The sequence below is a fragment of the Chenopodium album genome, chromosome 18 (genome assembly GCF_948465745.1).
Source record: "Chenopodium album chromosome 18, dcCheAlbu1.1, whole genome shotgun sequence".
NCBI classification, from domain to species: domain Eukaryota; kingdom Viridiplantae; phylum Streptophyta; class Magnoliopsida; order Caryophyllales; family Amaranthaceae; genus Chenopodium; species Chenopodium album.
This window is the reverse complement of record NC_137851.1, coordinates 40649725-40667371: the sequence shown is the minus strand read 5'-3', so window position 1 is coordinate 40667371 and position 17647 is coordinate 40649725.

Sequence of the window (17647 nt, the reverse complement as noted above, 5' to 3'; positions counted from 1 at the left end):
TTTCATTGGATGATTATTTTATTTTCCAACCTCTTTTTTTAAATTTATCAAAACTCGCTATTAATTTATGTTTGGTTAAATTAATTATGAAGTTAGCCCTTTTCAATTTTGTGGCATCAAGTTGAACCAAAATTATTTAAATATTGGTTCTTGAATTAATTATTTAGTTATGCTCTCGAAATTGAATTTATTTGAGTTGGACTTGTTTTATTTTTCACTTTTGCCTAATATTAATTATAAAATTTATTTAGAATTAATGATATACGTCACACAAAATCAGGATAAAATCTCGAGGCAAGAGCATGCAAATCGAAGCACATAACCCATGCAAACCCCTCGGCCAGCTGGGTTGCTTGCGCAACCCACATGTAGATGCCAAAGGCTGCGGGATGGTGCCTTGGGGTGTGCGGTGCTCGTGTAATGAGTGTGCGTGGGCTGGTGCATGCTTGGTGTGGCAATGGGGCACCTTGGTGTGCGGTAGGCTGTTACAAGGCAACATAGGCCCGCATAGCAGCAAGGTAGGTCGTGGCCTACACTAGCCAATGCGTCGAGCACGCACTGTAGGCAGCATTACGCCATGTGCGATGCTGTAGGTTACGTGCGTGACGCTTGGCGCGGCCGTGGCTGTGTGGGTGAGCCCACACAAGGCACCCCGAGGCCTTGGTGCCTAGCACACCAAGCCGAAAGGCTTGATGCTAGGCACTTGGGCGTGCTTAGGGCTATGTGATTTTATGTTTTTTTGTCGATTTAATTATTTTAATTGTAGTTAATTATTTTAATTAAAATGAGGCTAGACCTCGGGTTTGAGCGGCATTTGCAAAATTTTATTTGGCAAAATTTTGGGTTTAACGGCTTAATTAATTGGATTAATTAAGTTGGATGCGGAATTTAGTGAGAGCTTCATTATTTATTTCAGCTATTTTATCGCGTTTAATTAGATAATTGGTTAACAAATTTGACTAATTTTAATTAGGTGCGTTAATCGGATTAACCGCCTAAGTTAGTTACTAGTTTACGCGAAATATTGCATTATTACTTGTTTTCGTTGTAAAATGCATGGGCCGTTCACATATTGTGAATGGATGAATGGAATGAATATTCTATCACAGGTTTTATGAAAATGGTAACTAACGGGGCCCAATTAGGATAGAAAATACGGTCTGCGATCCGTTATGTATTTTTGTAAATCTAAATACGGTCTGGGAACCATTGCGTATTTTTGTACCTTAATATTTAAATTAGTCCTAATCTTAATTACTAGTAGTTGCATAAATGATGGTGATGTCTTGAAGACGGCGTTTCTAAGAAGACGAAGTCATAAAGTTGCAATGAAAACCCTTGAAGACTTGAAGACTCAAGGGGTCATGCTAGTTGCCAAATGCATCTTTTACATACTTATGTTTTCGATATATATTTATGCTTAATTATATATGAATGATATGTTAATTGCATGTTTAGGATTTCGAATGTTGTGAGATTAATTAAGTTCACTTAAATCAACCAACATAGAAACCCTAGGTCCCTATAATATTGAGTTAAATTTGCCATACCAAAATAACACTTACCGAATTAATGAGAATAGTGTTGGGCTACACCAAAGCGAGACATCTCTACTTTCCTGGGGACGTAAGGTATGTTGATGGGTTTGTTAGGTTTCGTGATATCCAACACCACGCGGAACTAAAACCCGACCCCAAGACCCGCACATAAATTAATGCAACTAAAACATGCATATTAATTAACAAAATAATTAATAACATAATTAATTAACCAAGAAGAAAAGACAATCATACCCTTGATGCGTGCATCTCTCTTTCTTAGAGCTCGGACTTGAAAGTGTCGAGCCCCGCAAATGCGCAAGCCTCCAACGTCTCACACCCTCGAGACCCGACTCGAATAGCCCTTACCCAGAAACTTAGTCGGGGCTAGACCTAGAAAGACTAGAGTACACTACAACAAATCATCACTTGTGCCACGAATTATGCCACGGGAATTCAAAATACGTGGCATAATTTTAACTAGCCACGGGAAAAATGAACTATGATACAAAACCTATATAAGAAGAACAATTTATGCCATGGGAATTATTTTCCTGTGGAAAATGTATCACTTGTGCCACGAGTAATGCATTTTCCGTGGCAAACTTTACATTTGTGTCACAAGTAGTTTTTTCCTGTGACAAACTTTACACCAGTGTCACATGTAATAATTTTCCAATAACAAGCATACACTTATGCCACGATCGATTATGGCTACCACAAAAAAAAATTGTATCTAGATCTGGTCATGCCATGAAATAGGAATCATAGCATATAATAACTTACTAAGAATATATAATTACAGGTTTAAAAAAAAAAAAGAATATATAATTACATGACAATTAAATTAGATACCTTAAATTAGTCATGTTACTTTGTTTTTCTTTAGTTCTAAACAAGAAATACCATAATCACTAATTAATACAAAGTAGAATATTAAAAGACACCAAAGAAATGCACTAGTTTTATAAAAACCTCAGTCCCTCTAATTAAAATAAAATAAAGTAAAACCCCATTATAAAGGCACAATTATTTTTTTCAAAAAAATTTTGCTTTATATATGATGTATTTCTAATACACTTAAATTTCTTATTATAGAAATGTTTAGCTTTTTTTTTCAATTTTTTTTTCATTTTTTTTTTTATAAATGTTGTTCAGTTCAACGCCAAATAAGTGCATATCACTAGTAGAAATTTTTTTAAAGACTTCTGAGGAATGCACTAATTTTATAAAAATCTCAGTTCCTAGATAGTAAGGGATAGATCAAGTGGTACGGTTAAAGTTTATCTCCCGATTCCAAGAGACCTTAGGATCGATTCTTATCAATTTACGGGAATACAAAATTATATTAAAACCATATGATTACATTGATAAGAGACACGTTAAAGTTTTTTATTTACTTTTATTTTATTTTTTGAGGAAATTCATTTATTTTATTTTATTCATTTCATTTTCCAAGTCTTTCCTCTTTCTTAGTATTGACCATTTTAGTGTTAGAAAAAGGAATTGAAAATTTTTCAAAAAAAAAAAAAAAAAAAAAGGAATTGACTACTTTTTAAAAAAATAATGAAAATTAAAAAACCTTACTACCCAAGTCTTCGGCTCGCGATTTTATTTTACAATAATATGCCAACTTGCCAAGTCCCAAATTCCCTCATTTCTAACTACTCATCCACCATTGTTCAGAAGAAAAAACTACTCATCCACCACGTATAGTCGCCCACTCCGCCCTCTCCTCTGATGTCCCCACCATCGACGCCGGCTCCACGCTGCCTCCTTCATCTTCTCTCACGCGCTTCACCGTCCAGTACTATATCAGCGCCCATTCTGCCTCCTTCAATTCGCCGCTTACGCACTTCCCGATCGACGACTTTCACCACCAACCGGCAGTATCTACCTCCTCCATCACTGTAGACTTTCCCCTAAGCAATTCAACTCCTTCTCCACTCTTCCATTTTCAACAATTGAGCAAGGTTAGAGTTTCAATGTTTTTTTACCCAATTTATATCTTTAATCTTCAAACGACCTATCTAATGACATTCGCCGCCAAATTCAATCATATTCTTCCTCTCTCCACCCCAGAAAAATTAATTACAACCAATCGTATATTATGAGTTGAACATTAAAAACGATGAAGAATCGAAGTGAAATTCGATATTATGAGTTTAAATGGGGAAATTATGGTCTATATCAGGAGGAATTTGGGGGAAATTGGGAAAAAGAGGTTCATAGCTCCGCCAAGCCGGCACACCGAGCAATCGAGAATGCAGGGCTCCACTTCACGCCTTTCACTGTAAGTTCTAGTTTTTTACTTTGCAACTCTTTTCAATTTTTTCAATGTTTCATTCATATCATTCTATTTTTTTTCAAGTTTCAAGTCTTAATTTTTAATTTATATATGATATTATCTAGGCATTAGATTAAATGATTATATAGCTAATTTATGGTTGGATCAGCTTTTGATTTTTCAAGTGATTAGTTGAATTAGTTGTTAGATTTATTGAAAATGTTTGAATTTCAATTATCTTGGTAACACAATGTTGAACGTATTATGTCTGCTTGTTAATCCGAATTTGATAAAGAAATCTTGTAACTCATTGTAAATGGAGGGGTATGTACTATAGGGTTGGAATTTGTTATAGCTAATTGAAGTTATGCATACTGTTTAGTAGAAATCCATGCATGTAAAGTGTTAGTTTATTTTATAAGTAAGATACTGTATATAATAAGCCTATAATAAATTTGGATTATTGTTGTATACTTGTATTCTACTCTACTGGCGGAAATGTCACCAATATATGCATTTAGGGACAAGTGAAGCTCTTTGTCCCGTGACTTTTATTCGATTCAATATAGACTTGGATTTATATTATCAAACTATACTAGTGGAGTGGTCGACAGGGAATGTACTTTTCTGGTTATTCGATTCCGGTCGTGTCTGTTCTGATAATTATATAGCCTTTGTAGGTTAATTATTAGAACTATGTAGAGGTATAAGTATTAGATGCTGTTGAATCCATATAAAATGTGTAGCATAAGACTGCTTTGTGGTACATGTTAAAAATTTAGTAGTATTGGTTTAGCTATTACGAGTCTTAATTGTCTGATAACAACTGTGGGAAGCTTAGGTTGTGATGGAGAGGGTAGACTCTACTCTGAATTATGGTAATAATAAGTTAGCTCCGTTGGTTATTAGTAAATTTAATATATTTGTTTGTTGTGTTGTTTCTTCTTTTGATTCTAGTTAGCTGATGTGTAGAGCATTGTAGTATTTACTCTTTGGTTGAAGGAAGTGTGTTTTGGAACTAGTCAAGTTGAAGCTAATACAGTTACATGATGGAAGCAATTATTTTGTAAGCATTACTTCATCGGTGCATATGTTTTCTATATGTTTAATATTTGTATACCAGAATTAGCAGTTTGCTTCTCTGATTGGCTAGTAGTTAAAGCTCGTTAGTGGCGAATGAGCATTTTCGCACTCATTTACCTTAAAGGTTGAATTGTTGTTGAGCTAATTTATTTACTTATTTATATCTATTTATTTTAATATGTTAAGGGCCAGAAGATTAGTAGCCGAATACTATCGGCAACAAGGTTGAAATGCTGGAGGGTTTTAGTGAAATTTATTGCTTTGTTTGGTCATTGCAGTTGAGGAGTTTGGAGGTCGCAAAACAACCATTTTATCAGCTTTGCATTTGATTTATCTAATCGAGTCACTACTGTAAATTGCTGCTACAGCTGTAGGATGCCACTGCCGCTGCTTTAGGACACCATTGTCGCTGCTGTTGGACACCACTTCTACAAGCGGCTCCTACTGCAGGACGCTACAGCTGGCTGCTACTACGTGTCGCTGCTGTTAATACTTAAAGTTGTTGCGTGCCTACTGCTGCTGCTATATGATATTGTAATATGGTAGCTACCTATGCTTAGTGATGTTGTAACATACATGTACTCCTAGCCTTGAACCAAATGTAATTTCTATTTTACAATGAAATTGTAATATTAAAATAATTTATCAATGAAAATATCTAAGTTTATACACATGATAAGAAAAAGTTTGTGCATCATTTAATGATAAAAAATGCAAATATTTATTTTCAAGCATGAAAAGGCATCGATGTTATGGTGGAGAAGCTTATTAGCCACGGTATAACTTGTGGCAAATAAATTGTCAGCCACATTAGTGTTCGTGGCAAGTGATTTTGTTTGCCACGTGGATATCCGTGGCATAAAATTCAAAATTTTCCACGACATTCATTTTCCCGTGACAACTTTCTAGCCACGGCCTCTTGTGCCACAGTAATACATTTCAAAATTCCTGTGGCTAAATAGTATAGCCACGAGAATTTTGAACTTGTGCCACGATTTAACCCGTGGAACAAAGGTCAATTTGTTGTATTGGTATTACGAACTTAAAGATTTTCTCACCTATTGGGGGATGCCTTATTGAGTTCAAATCAAGTGAATAATTGTAACACCCTAGAAATTCCTTTCTTTTAAAATACCCGTTTTGCTCTGTTTAAAACTCAAAATAGGAAAATCTAATACATTATCGCCACCGTGAAAACGACTAAGGCAACTATCAAAGACACACAACGGAAGACTACTTTTAAAAACCTTCAAAACAATTTCAACTTAAAAAGTTAACCAACGAAAGTAAAGTCAAACCAAAGTAAAACAAAGTCAACCTACAACTTGGAACTATCGTAGGCCCTTAACAAAACCGAACCAATTCAAAACCCTTGCGTTAGTCTCATAAACATAATATAATAAAATAATTAAAGCAATAAACATATCATAAACTTATGGAAACTAGCATGATTCGCTCTTCACTCATGCCCATCATGAATATGCTTCATCACCTGAAAAGCTTCTCTCTACTTGTTTCCACTACTCTCCATTAAAAATGAGTCATCATAGGGCTAAGGTAAAGACAAGGCCAACAAACACACAAACACACAAATCAGCAAAGTTGAGTACATAAGCGTAATTAAACACACTAACATGTTTTCACCTATCAACACACAACTTACCTCGTTGCACCTGTTTACAAGCACACAACATACAACATGACTTCTCAACTAAGTAACTGATTGATTCATTTAGCATTGATTACGTATCGAACGGGTTTCCCCCCTAACCTGCTCCGATAAAGGGGTACTAACACGGGAGCTAACCGTGCCAGTATAAAATAACCACCCGTAAGTGGCGGAATTCCTACGCATAAATAATAAAAGGAAAATACAGCGTTCTGTACTCCTAGTAGAAGTTATAGTTAAATATAAAATCCCATCACTACCCCCATATGTTCATACTCAAGGTATATACTTTCCAAGAGTTTCAGTGCATAATCTCTTTCACTTTACGTTATTTACATATTATTAAACTTGGTGATGACTCTCAAACCATAACACAATCAAACATTATAATTATCCAAATAATTAAACATTCCAATTTAATCTTGAATAATTAGTGACCACATAATATTTAATGTTGTACCCTTTTTAAATCTACCTCGGTGTCAAAGACACCTTAAACGCGTAACGCGCCACAATTCCTATCCCTCGGTGTTAGAAACACCTTAAGTGCACTAAGGCACCAACATATAATTTATTCCTCGTGTACATAGACACTTAGCTCCTTTCTCATGCTTATAGCATCAATAAAAATTATATGAACCATAATAAAATTCCTTTTTAATATTTCAAACCAAATTAAACATTTAGTTTAATTAAACATGCTCTCCATCATGCCAATAATAAAAGTGTGGTTCATATATAACATGCCAAAATAATTATTTCCATTCAATAATCCATCACAAATAATCCATGCTTCATAATTCAATCACCAACATTAACCAAATAATAAATTCCAACTAAAAACTATCATAATTCTATTTGGAATCAATTATTCCAAGCCTAGCATGATCCTATCACCAAATAGATACCAAGTACGTGAACGTACCTTAATACAATCTTAAAATTGCCACGACTAATAGAAATCACTCACTTTAAAGTCTCCTACAATCCAAAATCATAATATGGCATTAAAATCTACTCCACGCAAATTTCCAGCAATATATAGTCTTCTTAAACCACTAATAATTTAATTAAAACAAGCTGAAAATTAATTTAAAACCTCTTACTTTAATCCCAATTAATGGGTAGTAAAAATTCCTTCCAGAAACTTAATTTTTAGCTTACTAACAAAAATTCCAGCAATATTAATTCATGAAAACTTGCTGTAATTATAATTTAAAACCCTCAAATTAAAGGTTTAAACCACCCTAAATCATATTCCTTCAATAATCAATTATTTAAAAATCTAGGGTTTTAAAATTAGGGCTTTTTAATTAAATTTAAAATCTAAAAATTAATTTGCATCATACTTAGAATCAATCATCATAAAACCATCACAAAACTCATAATTTATAATTAGATATAGGATTAAACAAAAGAAAAATAAAAAAGAATAATTTTTTTTTTCGAAAGAAGGTGGCTGGACAGCAGCCACTGCACCACAGCCGGCTGATGCCATGCTGCTGGTGGGGCCGCCGTTACTACCGGCTACTGCTGGTGGTGGCCGGTGGCCCACCGGTGGTGTGGTGGTGGCCGGCGGTGGTGAGTGTCGAAAAGGGGAAGGGGAAAAAAAAGAATAAGAAAAACAAATAAAGGAGAAGGGAGAGAAAGTTTACCTTGGGTATTCTCCACTCCGGGCAAAGTTTAATTTGCCCAAGTGTTAATTATACCCCTTTCTCTAGAAACCCTTTTTACCTAAAATTTCCTTTTTTATGCTTTCCTAATCCCTTTCCTAATAAAACTTAACTAAAATAAAACTTTCCTAAAATAAATTCCAACTTAATAAAATAATTAATTAAATAAAATTTTCCTTTAATAAAATATTTCCAAACTTATTTAAAATAAATAATTAAAATGCCATAAATAATTCATTTCAAATTATTTAAATACCTCACAAAATACTTATTTAAAATAAAATACGTATAAAAATACGGGGTATTACAATAATCCAAACTCTTAAAAGTAGGTATTTATAGGCATGCTAGCACACAAGCGTGGCTGCTAGGGCTTGCGGTCGGTTGGGCATGCTAGCATGCCGCAAGCCCACGCGAGCAAGCGGGCTGCTGCTAGGCCTGCTCGGGTGCTTGCGGGCTGGTGCTAACGCTGCTAGCATCGCCTTGCTCGCATGCTTGCGGGCTGGCGCTGCTAGCTTGCTTGCTTGACCAGCTCGCCCAGCCAGCACACAAGCGTGGCTGCTGGGCTTGCGGTCAAGGCAAGCGCATGGCTAGCTGCCTTGCTAGCCTTGCACACCTAGCCTTCGCTTTTCTAGGCCAACGCGAGGCTAGGTCTTCGCGCGTTGACTTGTCATTTGACCTATTTTCTCATCTTCTCGATTCGTAGAATTGACTCAACTTGCGACGCTTGATTTTAACGCTCTAAGCTTGGAATGTGATGTCTTTGTTTGTAATAACTCTATTGACTCATTTAATCCTATCGGATTAATTCGTCGTCTCAGATCGGTTACTCGACTGGGTGTGACCCGAAGGGTTCAGTCAAGATTAAGCTGTAATATTAATTATGCATTAATATTACTAATCGAAAGCGGCCTCCAGCTAGCCATTCCGATCACTTGACCTCGCTGAATAATTAGCTTTCTAATAATTCTGAACCCTCTATCAGAATAGTACACTTGTTCGAAGGATAACATTCTTTTCAATCTCCCACTTGTCCTTCTAGACAAGTGCCCTATTAGTGTATAGCCTGTTTCCTATGTCACCTAATGTCTCTTCATGAATTATAAGGTAAGATTATTCGTCATCCTTATTACGTCAAGAAGTGTTTCTCGATTTCCGAGTTCGACTGTCAATAAGCAGATGATTTCTAAAATTCATCTGAGCACGGCCATGCATTTTCACAGTCTCGCTCATCGAGAGGCCTTGTAAACAACAAAGATATATTCCCTATTTATTAATAGAGGGACATTCTTAGTCTTATACTGGAAGCTTCTCTTACTAAGAGGACCAAGCCACCTGAGTGTTTTCGTTATAATCCCCATGTACAACAGACGTTTGACAGACATCAAAATAGACTAGTACTCAAACAAAAGAACTTGCAATACTCATGGTCGAGGAAAGAGGTTCCGATAGCCATAATGAGAAATACACTTACGACGATTTTAAATCTCTTAAAGTATTCTCATAGGTCTATCCGGTATGGTTTTAAACCAATAACTGTGCAAATGATTTATGACAATCATGTTCTTGTAGCACAAGAAACGGTGCTATAAATCATACTACACACTAATCTCAAGTGGTCATTAATCGTCCAATCATTTAAATGACCATGATTACGAATAATTTTCGATTAAAATATTCAATTTTCACTTAATAGGTGTTTCTATATAAGACATTGTCTTGATACCCTATTTTGAATACTCACACAATCGAATGGACTCATTATTTAATTCTAAATCACAATTAAATAGTTTTGTTGAATAATTGGTTTTCCCAAAATGTTTTAAGAGTAATACTCTTCACAAAACATTAATAGAAATCATACCCATATTTAATATGCTTGATTTCTTTCATGTAACTGTGAATGTTGTCGTTCACTTATTGCGTAGGTTTAGTTATAATTATTTTGCAAATCTTAGCATCTTTATTATCAAATACTTTCATGATAAGATGACAAAATTTGAGAGTGTTATGGTGTAAGGAGGGTGTTCCCATCGTAGGGGATTTTTCTCCTTAAATGCCCATGGCCCTTTAAAAACCTAGGACTTTACACTTGTTAGGGTGTATTAGGATTTGAATTCCTGACTGTTTGGGGGACCTTGAATTAGAAGTGATCCTATCATCACGCTTTTTTGTAAGAAACAAGTAGGAGTCGCCAATGAGTTTTAGGAAAACTCATAAACCTTATTCATGCCTTTCTCCCAAGTAGAGTTCAAGGGATATTTAGCACGAATCGTAAGTTTACCCATGCCCAAATTAGTCTACATGTACCAGAAATGAGTTCGGGAGCGAGGGTACCAAGACAACTTTCCTTTTAGGGGGGAATCGCTATCCTAGCCCTAGTACGGCCTCTACTAGCTCTTCCTTTTTCACAATTTCATCACCAAACAATATATGCAACGTGATACCTAAAAACTAAGTTATTTGATTTTATTTACACGCATCAATCATGTAGGAACTACATTGCAAACGTCGTTATTCTTATTTAATCAATATTCGTGAAAAGAACAAAAATAAACAAGATTCGCCTTGGCTTAAGTGATCAATCAACAATTAATTATTCAATTCTATTCTTTAATTAACGCAAGATACGATGTGGAATTGATTAATTAAAAAGTTCGTTTAAAGTGATCAAACAACACTAATTAATTAATTAAAGTTATTTTAAACAAGAAAATAATAGTGATTGATCTAAGTGCTCAGGAATTTACCACTTCTCTTTGCTAGATCTTCGTTTAGAACACTTATGGACTCCTTCTTGTTCGAAAACCTCCACCTTAGTAACAAGTACTAAGGGGGTGAGTGTTACGGACAAGAGGGTTTGATAGTTCATAAGTTCACAAAGTTTCTGCCAGAGTTTTAGGTTAATTATGTCTCTTTAAGCCTCATATTAAGCCTCTATTTATAGGGAATGGTGCGCTTAGGGTTTTGAGAATTCTGCCGCAGCAAGTGTCGCGCGCATCTGAATGGGTTGCGCGCGACAGCCCAGCGCAAATGATTAAGATGCGTTGTTTTGGGCAGCGCAACTGATGATCTTGCGCGCGTTATTATGGTAAGATTCGATTTTATATTTTTATGAAATTCTAAATCTTCCGCAAGCGCAACTCTAGCAGTTGCGCTAGGTGTTACAGGCAACTGATTAAGTTGCGCTCGCCAGACCAGCGCGACTCATTGAGATGCGCGCGGTTTTCTCTGCGACAGCATTGATTTTTAACCTAAGCGCCTCTAAATTTGTCATAATTAGGTTTTAACCTCGGGCTTAAGCCTAATTATGATCGGTCTTAGTTAATTGGACCTTATATCATTTGTTTTAGGGTTAGGCTAGTCATTTTTGTGTTTTTGTGATTTAATCAGTTATCCATAAGTATTCCTCACGTTGATCCAACACGAAGATGGTTTTATTTATCGTCATAGCACTTCTTGTCGGGACAGGAGGCCAAAAGTAGATGTCTACAACTAGCACCCACTTTGATCGATTCTAGAATAAACGAGCATCAAAGTAGTCAAGGAAATAAATCCGAGACTCATTCTGCGAAGTTCCCTAAGAATAGAGAATCTTTCAGAAATGTTAAGGATGTAGAAACGATCCTTGATTCGCTAAGTGTTTGAGACAAGTAGCTATTAAGGCTAGAAAAAGCATTTTCCAGTCTTAACACGCTAAAGAATCTAAATTGATCCTTTGCAAAGGTAGAACGCTTTTACAAGTAAAGGCGGTCCGGGGTGATGTCAAGTCATGAGAAGAAATCGGTAAAAAAGGATTAAAGAGGATGATATCCTCTCAATTATGGCATCATTGGTCTAAAGTCCCTCGAAATGTCATTAAAACTTTAGCCTGATTTTAACAAGTTAAAAAGATGATAAAGGGGAGGTGTTTCGACATTCGTAGCCTAACACGTGAATAAAGTCTTTGACACTCGCTTGTCAAAATGCAGTATTTGATGTCCACAAGATAGAAATACATGTCTCAGGACTAAAGGCATATATCCAAATCCAGTGAGAGAGAAAAAAATCGATAACTCTCTCAGCAGTTTTGTCCACAAGATGAAAACACGTGTCTCAAGACTGGGGGCACGTGCCTACATAGATGCGACATCGCACGTCGCTCTTTATACAGGGGGTGGACGGACACCCTAACTATCCTGTAAGCCAGTAAGCTCACTAGCTACCATATTTTCTTCGACATCGCACGTCGCTCTTTACACAGGAGGTGGACGGAAACCCTAACTATCCGGTAAGTCAGTAAGCTCACTAACTACCGTATTTGCTTCCAATCAAGAAGTTTTTGTTCTCTAATGGTTCGGCGCGCCAGTCGACTCATTTTAGCTAACGCCTAAAGAAAGAAAGAAAGTAAAGAAATTCTACCGGTTTAGTTACGAGAGGTAGATCACATTGGCTGGGAAAAGGTGAAATTTTACGCAACACCTACGCCATACATTTTTACGCTGTATGATAACGCCTTACAACTTTATGCCGTATGATAACATCATCCTTTTTGCTGTGACCGCCAAAAAGAAAGAAAAGAACGTGACATTTCTAAAGTTAGTAAAGTAAAATGACAAACCTGTCTATGGGAGCTTTTACGTAAAGCACCACTACGAAACGTCTTAAGACACGCTCACGAAAAACGTCCAAAATGTATGCTTAGGGCAGGCACAAAGCACGATGTGCATGCAGGATGATGCAAAAAGCTAACAAAGAAGAAAAGAAACTACTGATGCAAAGCAATTTTAAAAGATTTCGATAATTCGCGCGTTATTACGTCTAACAACGTACAAAACCGTTGGGAAAAAATTTCAAAACGGATCGAAATCTGGTACTGGTCTTTTAAGTAACCAGTGTCCGTGTGCAACTTAGTGGGTCGCGCTGGCCAGGCGCGTGCAAGAAACTGGGTTGCGCTGGGATGCCACACGCAACTTGATGAGTTGCCCGCAACATTTTAATTAGTAAAAAGAATTGGAGAAGCGCGATCTGCAGCTCACTCTCTTCTTCTCCTCTTTCTCTAATTTTGATCTCTTTCCATTTTTTGGTTGTCGTTTGCAGCTAAGGAAAGTAAATCTTGCTCCTTTTATTTTACCAGACTTTGAACTTGGCTAATAAAATAGAGAAAGCCGAATGAAGAATCCTAACTAGAAGTTAGGGTTTTTTATTCTACTTGTTTTCATGAATTTGTTTGTTCTATGTTGTTGTGATATGTTTAAGAAATATATTGCAACAAGTTTCATGTGAAGTGGTAAAATATTGATCCTATATGAGCATATACAAGCATATATGAGTTTTTTTTTTGTTCATTTAATTTTCGAATTTAAGCTTGAACTTTATTTCTCTTTTTTTTTGCTCACATAGACTATACTCATTAATTTTAATGTAAATTGAAGTGTTTAGAACAACAATTATTCATTAAAATTATAAATAAAATTTTGAACTTTGATAATATATAGCATGAAATTGTTCTTGCGACTTATGTTTATTTTTTCATGCGTAAGTTGCAAAATTGGTTTTATCAATGATAAAAATAACCGATGGTTATTATTATTCACTTATAAAACTGTGATTTCAAGATTTGCACAAAACTAGTTAGTTTAGGAGATTCTTGAAGACATCATCGAACTGGTGTAATTTGCCTATATCTCGAACTTTTAAGCCCCCATTTTATATTTTCGAATGTTGTAGCCCCCAGTGTTGGGTAACTTCGATGACTTGCTTGTTTTTTAATAATTAGACCCTTTCATGTTGCTTGAAATGGGTCTAGAAATCCCGTGTTTCGTCTTATTATGATAACAACTAGGATCTTGGAAACAATTAAACTAGTGTGTTTATATTGTTTTCGACCATTCATAGTTTTAACAAATGAAATTTGTGAAGCTTAGTAATATTGGTTGTCCGTTGGAACAAGTAAGAAAAAAATGAAATGTCGTTCAATTTTTTCCTCTGTTCTCGCTATATTCAATTTCTTTCTTTTGAGTTCAAATTTTGTTACTGATTTGAAGCTCGAGAAAGTAGATGACATCCTCCTTGTGTGCAATAATGGAGAAAAATGAAGACCTCTTAATTTAGAATTTAGGATTCTCTTATTCTAACTCATGAAATTTATGTTAATGAAGTGTTTTGATACAAATTTCATGATGAATGATTGAGTACTAAACTTTCGTATGAGCAAGTATGTTGTATGCATCTGAATTCTATTTTGAAACTCATGATTTTGTTTCTTTTTCTTTATACTAGTCATACTCTCTAACCTTTAGAGTAAATTGAAGTATCGAAACAACAATTATGCACCAAGATTAGTTTTTAAGTTGAGCTTGAAAATGGCTCGGATATGTTTTATGTTTGTAGTTTGTTTCTATGGCCAAGTTTAGTTGTGAACTTAGTTTTTAAAGGAACAAAATGATTATTAAATCATTGTGATGCATTTGAAAATTGTAAGGCTCGAGATCTACGTAAACCATTTGTAGTTTAGGCGATTCTCGAAAGTAGCTCGAATGGCATGAATATCTCATTTTGTTTTTTTGTGGATATTGGAGCCCCCATGTGTCGGGTTATGCGCATTCTTGCTATTTCATAAGTCTTGGAGCCCCCAATTTGGGGTAGTTCTAATGACTTGCTATTGTTTAGGCCATTCATATAATCATGATATAGAGATGGATATATATATATATATATATATATATATATATATATATATATATATATATATATATATATATATATCCTATTTTTGTTTTGAGATAGTTAGGACAATGACATGGCTTTCGCATTTGAGTTAAAGTCATGTTCAAGAAAGCAAGTAAGTTCTTTGCTTGTTTACAAATCAAAAACAATTTTATTTAAGGTTTAGTAATCTTACCTAATGTCTCAACGTTTGTAAAAATCATTGTGGTGATTTTATTCTCAAAGTTGATTTAGAACATCAAATATTCCATCGTTCTTATCAATCTTTGATTTTGGTCTTGTAGGCGGTTTGTTTACCATCCCCAAGACAATATTCGCAGGATGAGTAGGCGAGAACAAGTTCGAGTCAAGAAGAAGTCGAATCTTACTTCGTTCCTTTTGGAAATATTTATGTATATACATGTATTATCCAAATGGTTATTGAAAATCTGAAAATTTATTTATTTGAGAAAAAGAAACAAAAAGTTCAGAAAGAAAATTTTGAATACTATGTTATTTCGGACTAGAATTCAAAATTTTGAGGGGGTCCATTAAAGTTTATGAAAGTTTGTTTTGAAAATAAAATGAAGCAACTCTTCTAGTAGGCAAAATACATAATCATATTATTTTCAAAACTGGACTCAAAATGGAAAGAAAAGTCTAGCTCGTAATCAAGTGTGACTTTTTTGTCCAAGATTGATGAAGGTAAATTGTAATTTACAACTTATTTCAACAAAGATATGAAAATGTGAGCAAACTTTCGTATATCTAATTTTGTTTATGTTTTTCTTTTTAGTGTTTGTCATCATTGTCATATTTTGCTAATTGAAAGTGAAGTTCTTTCAATTAAATAAGCACCGTAGTTTGAAAATGAATGTTTATCAAACTTAGGTGTGGTGGAGTGTAGAACAATTTATAAAATTGTTCTAATCACTTTCCCAAAATATGGTCTTATTTAAAAATGAAAGTTGAGGTGAGACCTATATTTTTGTAGCCCCCAAGTGTAACCTTAGGTGGCTTTTGCAATTCATGTATACACATGCTAGGGGATATTTCTCATGTTTATTTGAAGCCCCAAGATTTGTATTTTTAATCTGTGGAATATTGAATATGTTTATCATGAATTGGTTTGATCAAGTAACATAATTAATTATCTTTTGTCAAATAGTAGGAAATGGTATTCTTCCCTTTGTCATTTAAAGTTATTAAGATGATTTTTAATAAGCTTTGCATGACATTGATTTCGTAGCATAAATACCGTGTTCAAATCTGTAAATAGAGAGAAGTGGGGAAGTCCAGGCTTTTAAAGCCCCCAGTTTGAAAAAATTATACTATTTTTCAAGTATTTTAGTTGCCAAATGGGAGGGATCATCCCGACTTACCCCCCAAAAGAGAAATGAACAAAAAAGACGGATTTGCATAAAAAAGAAGGGGAATCCAACTTTCCCGTAGAAGAATAAAGAAAGAGAATTAGACATATTTTCGAAAATAAGGATTATTGACTTAATAGTTGAATCATTGTGATGACTTGGCAGTGAAGTATACGCGTAATAGCGATAATGATCATTTTTTCATGTAGCGATCATGTTTAATCAATGTTCCTCGCTTAGAGAGGATGAAGAAATCCCACGCAGGCGGACATATTAGTTGCTCATGATAAGTGAGAAGACCAATGCTCAAGAGTTGTAAAAGACATCTAAAGTTGACGTCGAGGCTGTCAATATATCAAATCAATTTACTGTATTAACTCGTTTTCTTTCTAGGCAATGTATATAGAACTTGAATCACCTTGGTAATAAATAGCCCTATTATGAAAAGAAAATAAGATGATTGTTTTTTAAAGTGATAATCATCTCATTTTTCTTGGAAAAAGATATAGAAAACATCGAATTTAGTTTGATTCGATTGCTTTACTAACATGATATAATCAAGCCGATGGCTGTCAAATCATCAAAATTATTTGATTTTTTTTATATGATTTTGTAATCATAACTCAACACTTCATGCATTTTATATATGGGCATGACTACTCAATAGTAGGTCCATATGTGCAAAGGCCTAAGGTTGGCCATATTTTCATGAAATGATGATTTTGGTACATGGTTAGGGTCTACCTCAAGGAGGGCCTTTCCAAGGTTGTAACGTGGCTAAGCTTGGGGTTATGAAGAATGGACAAGCTCAAGTATACTCCCAAAATCCCTTACTTTTGGTGCTTCTCAAATTAAAACCTTTCTGCTTTGTGTGGAAAATCCTACATTAGGTGCCTTTTCCTTGCCCTCTCTCTTTTTTTCTTTTTTTTTTGACAAGTTTTTTTTTTGGGTTTAGAACAATTTTTTCTTTTTTTTGCATTGGGTCTTTGGGTTTAGACTAACTTTGTGTCCCTCTCTTATGTTTCTTTCCCCCAATTTCCTATTTGTATCTTTTTGCACCATTCCCATCCCAAGGTATGGAATAGTGTAGGTTGAATAACTAAGGCTCAACTAACGAGGCTCAAAAGGGCTGCCAAAAAGATGGATTTTCTCTAAGGTTAAGAACATGAGATTATCTTTGTGGAGTTTCAAGTTGACTCCTATGTTGGTGAAATCAACCTATCCTTTCTTTGTGGTCCAAAGATGGGCCTCTTTTCATTCAATAAATCTAGTAAACCAAAACTCATCAAGATTCTTAAAGTGTTGAGTATGTATGCCTTTTTTATATTGCCTGTTTGTAT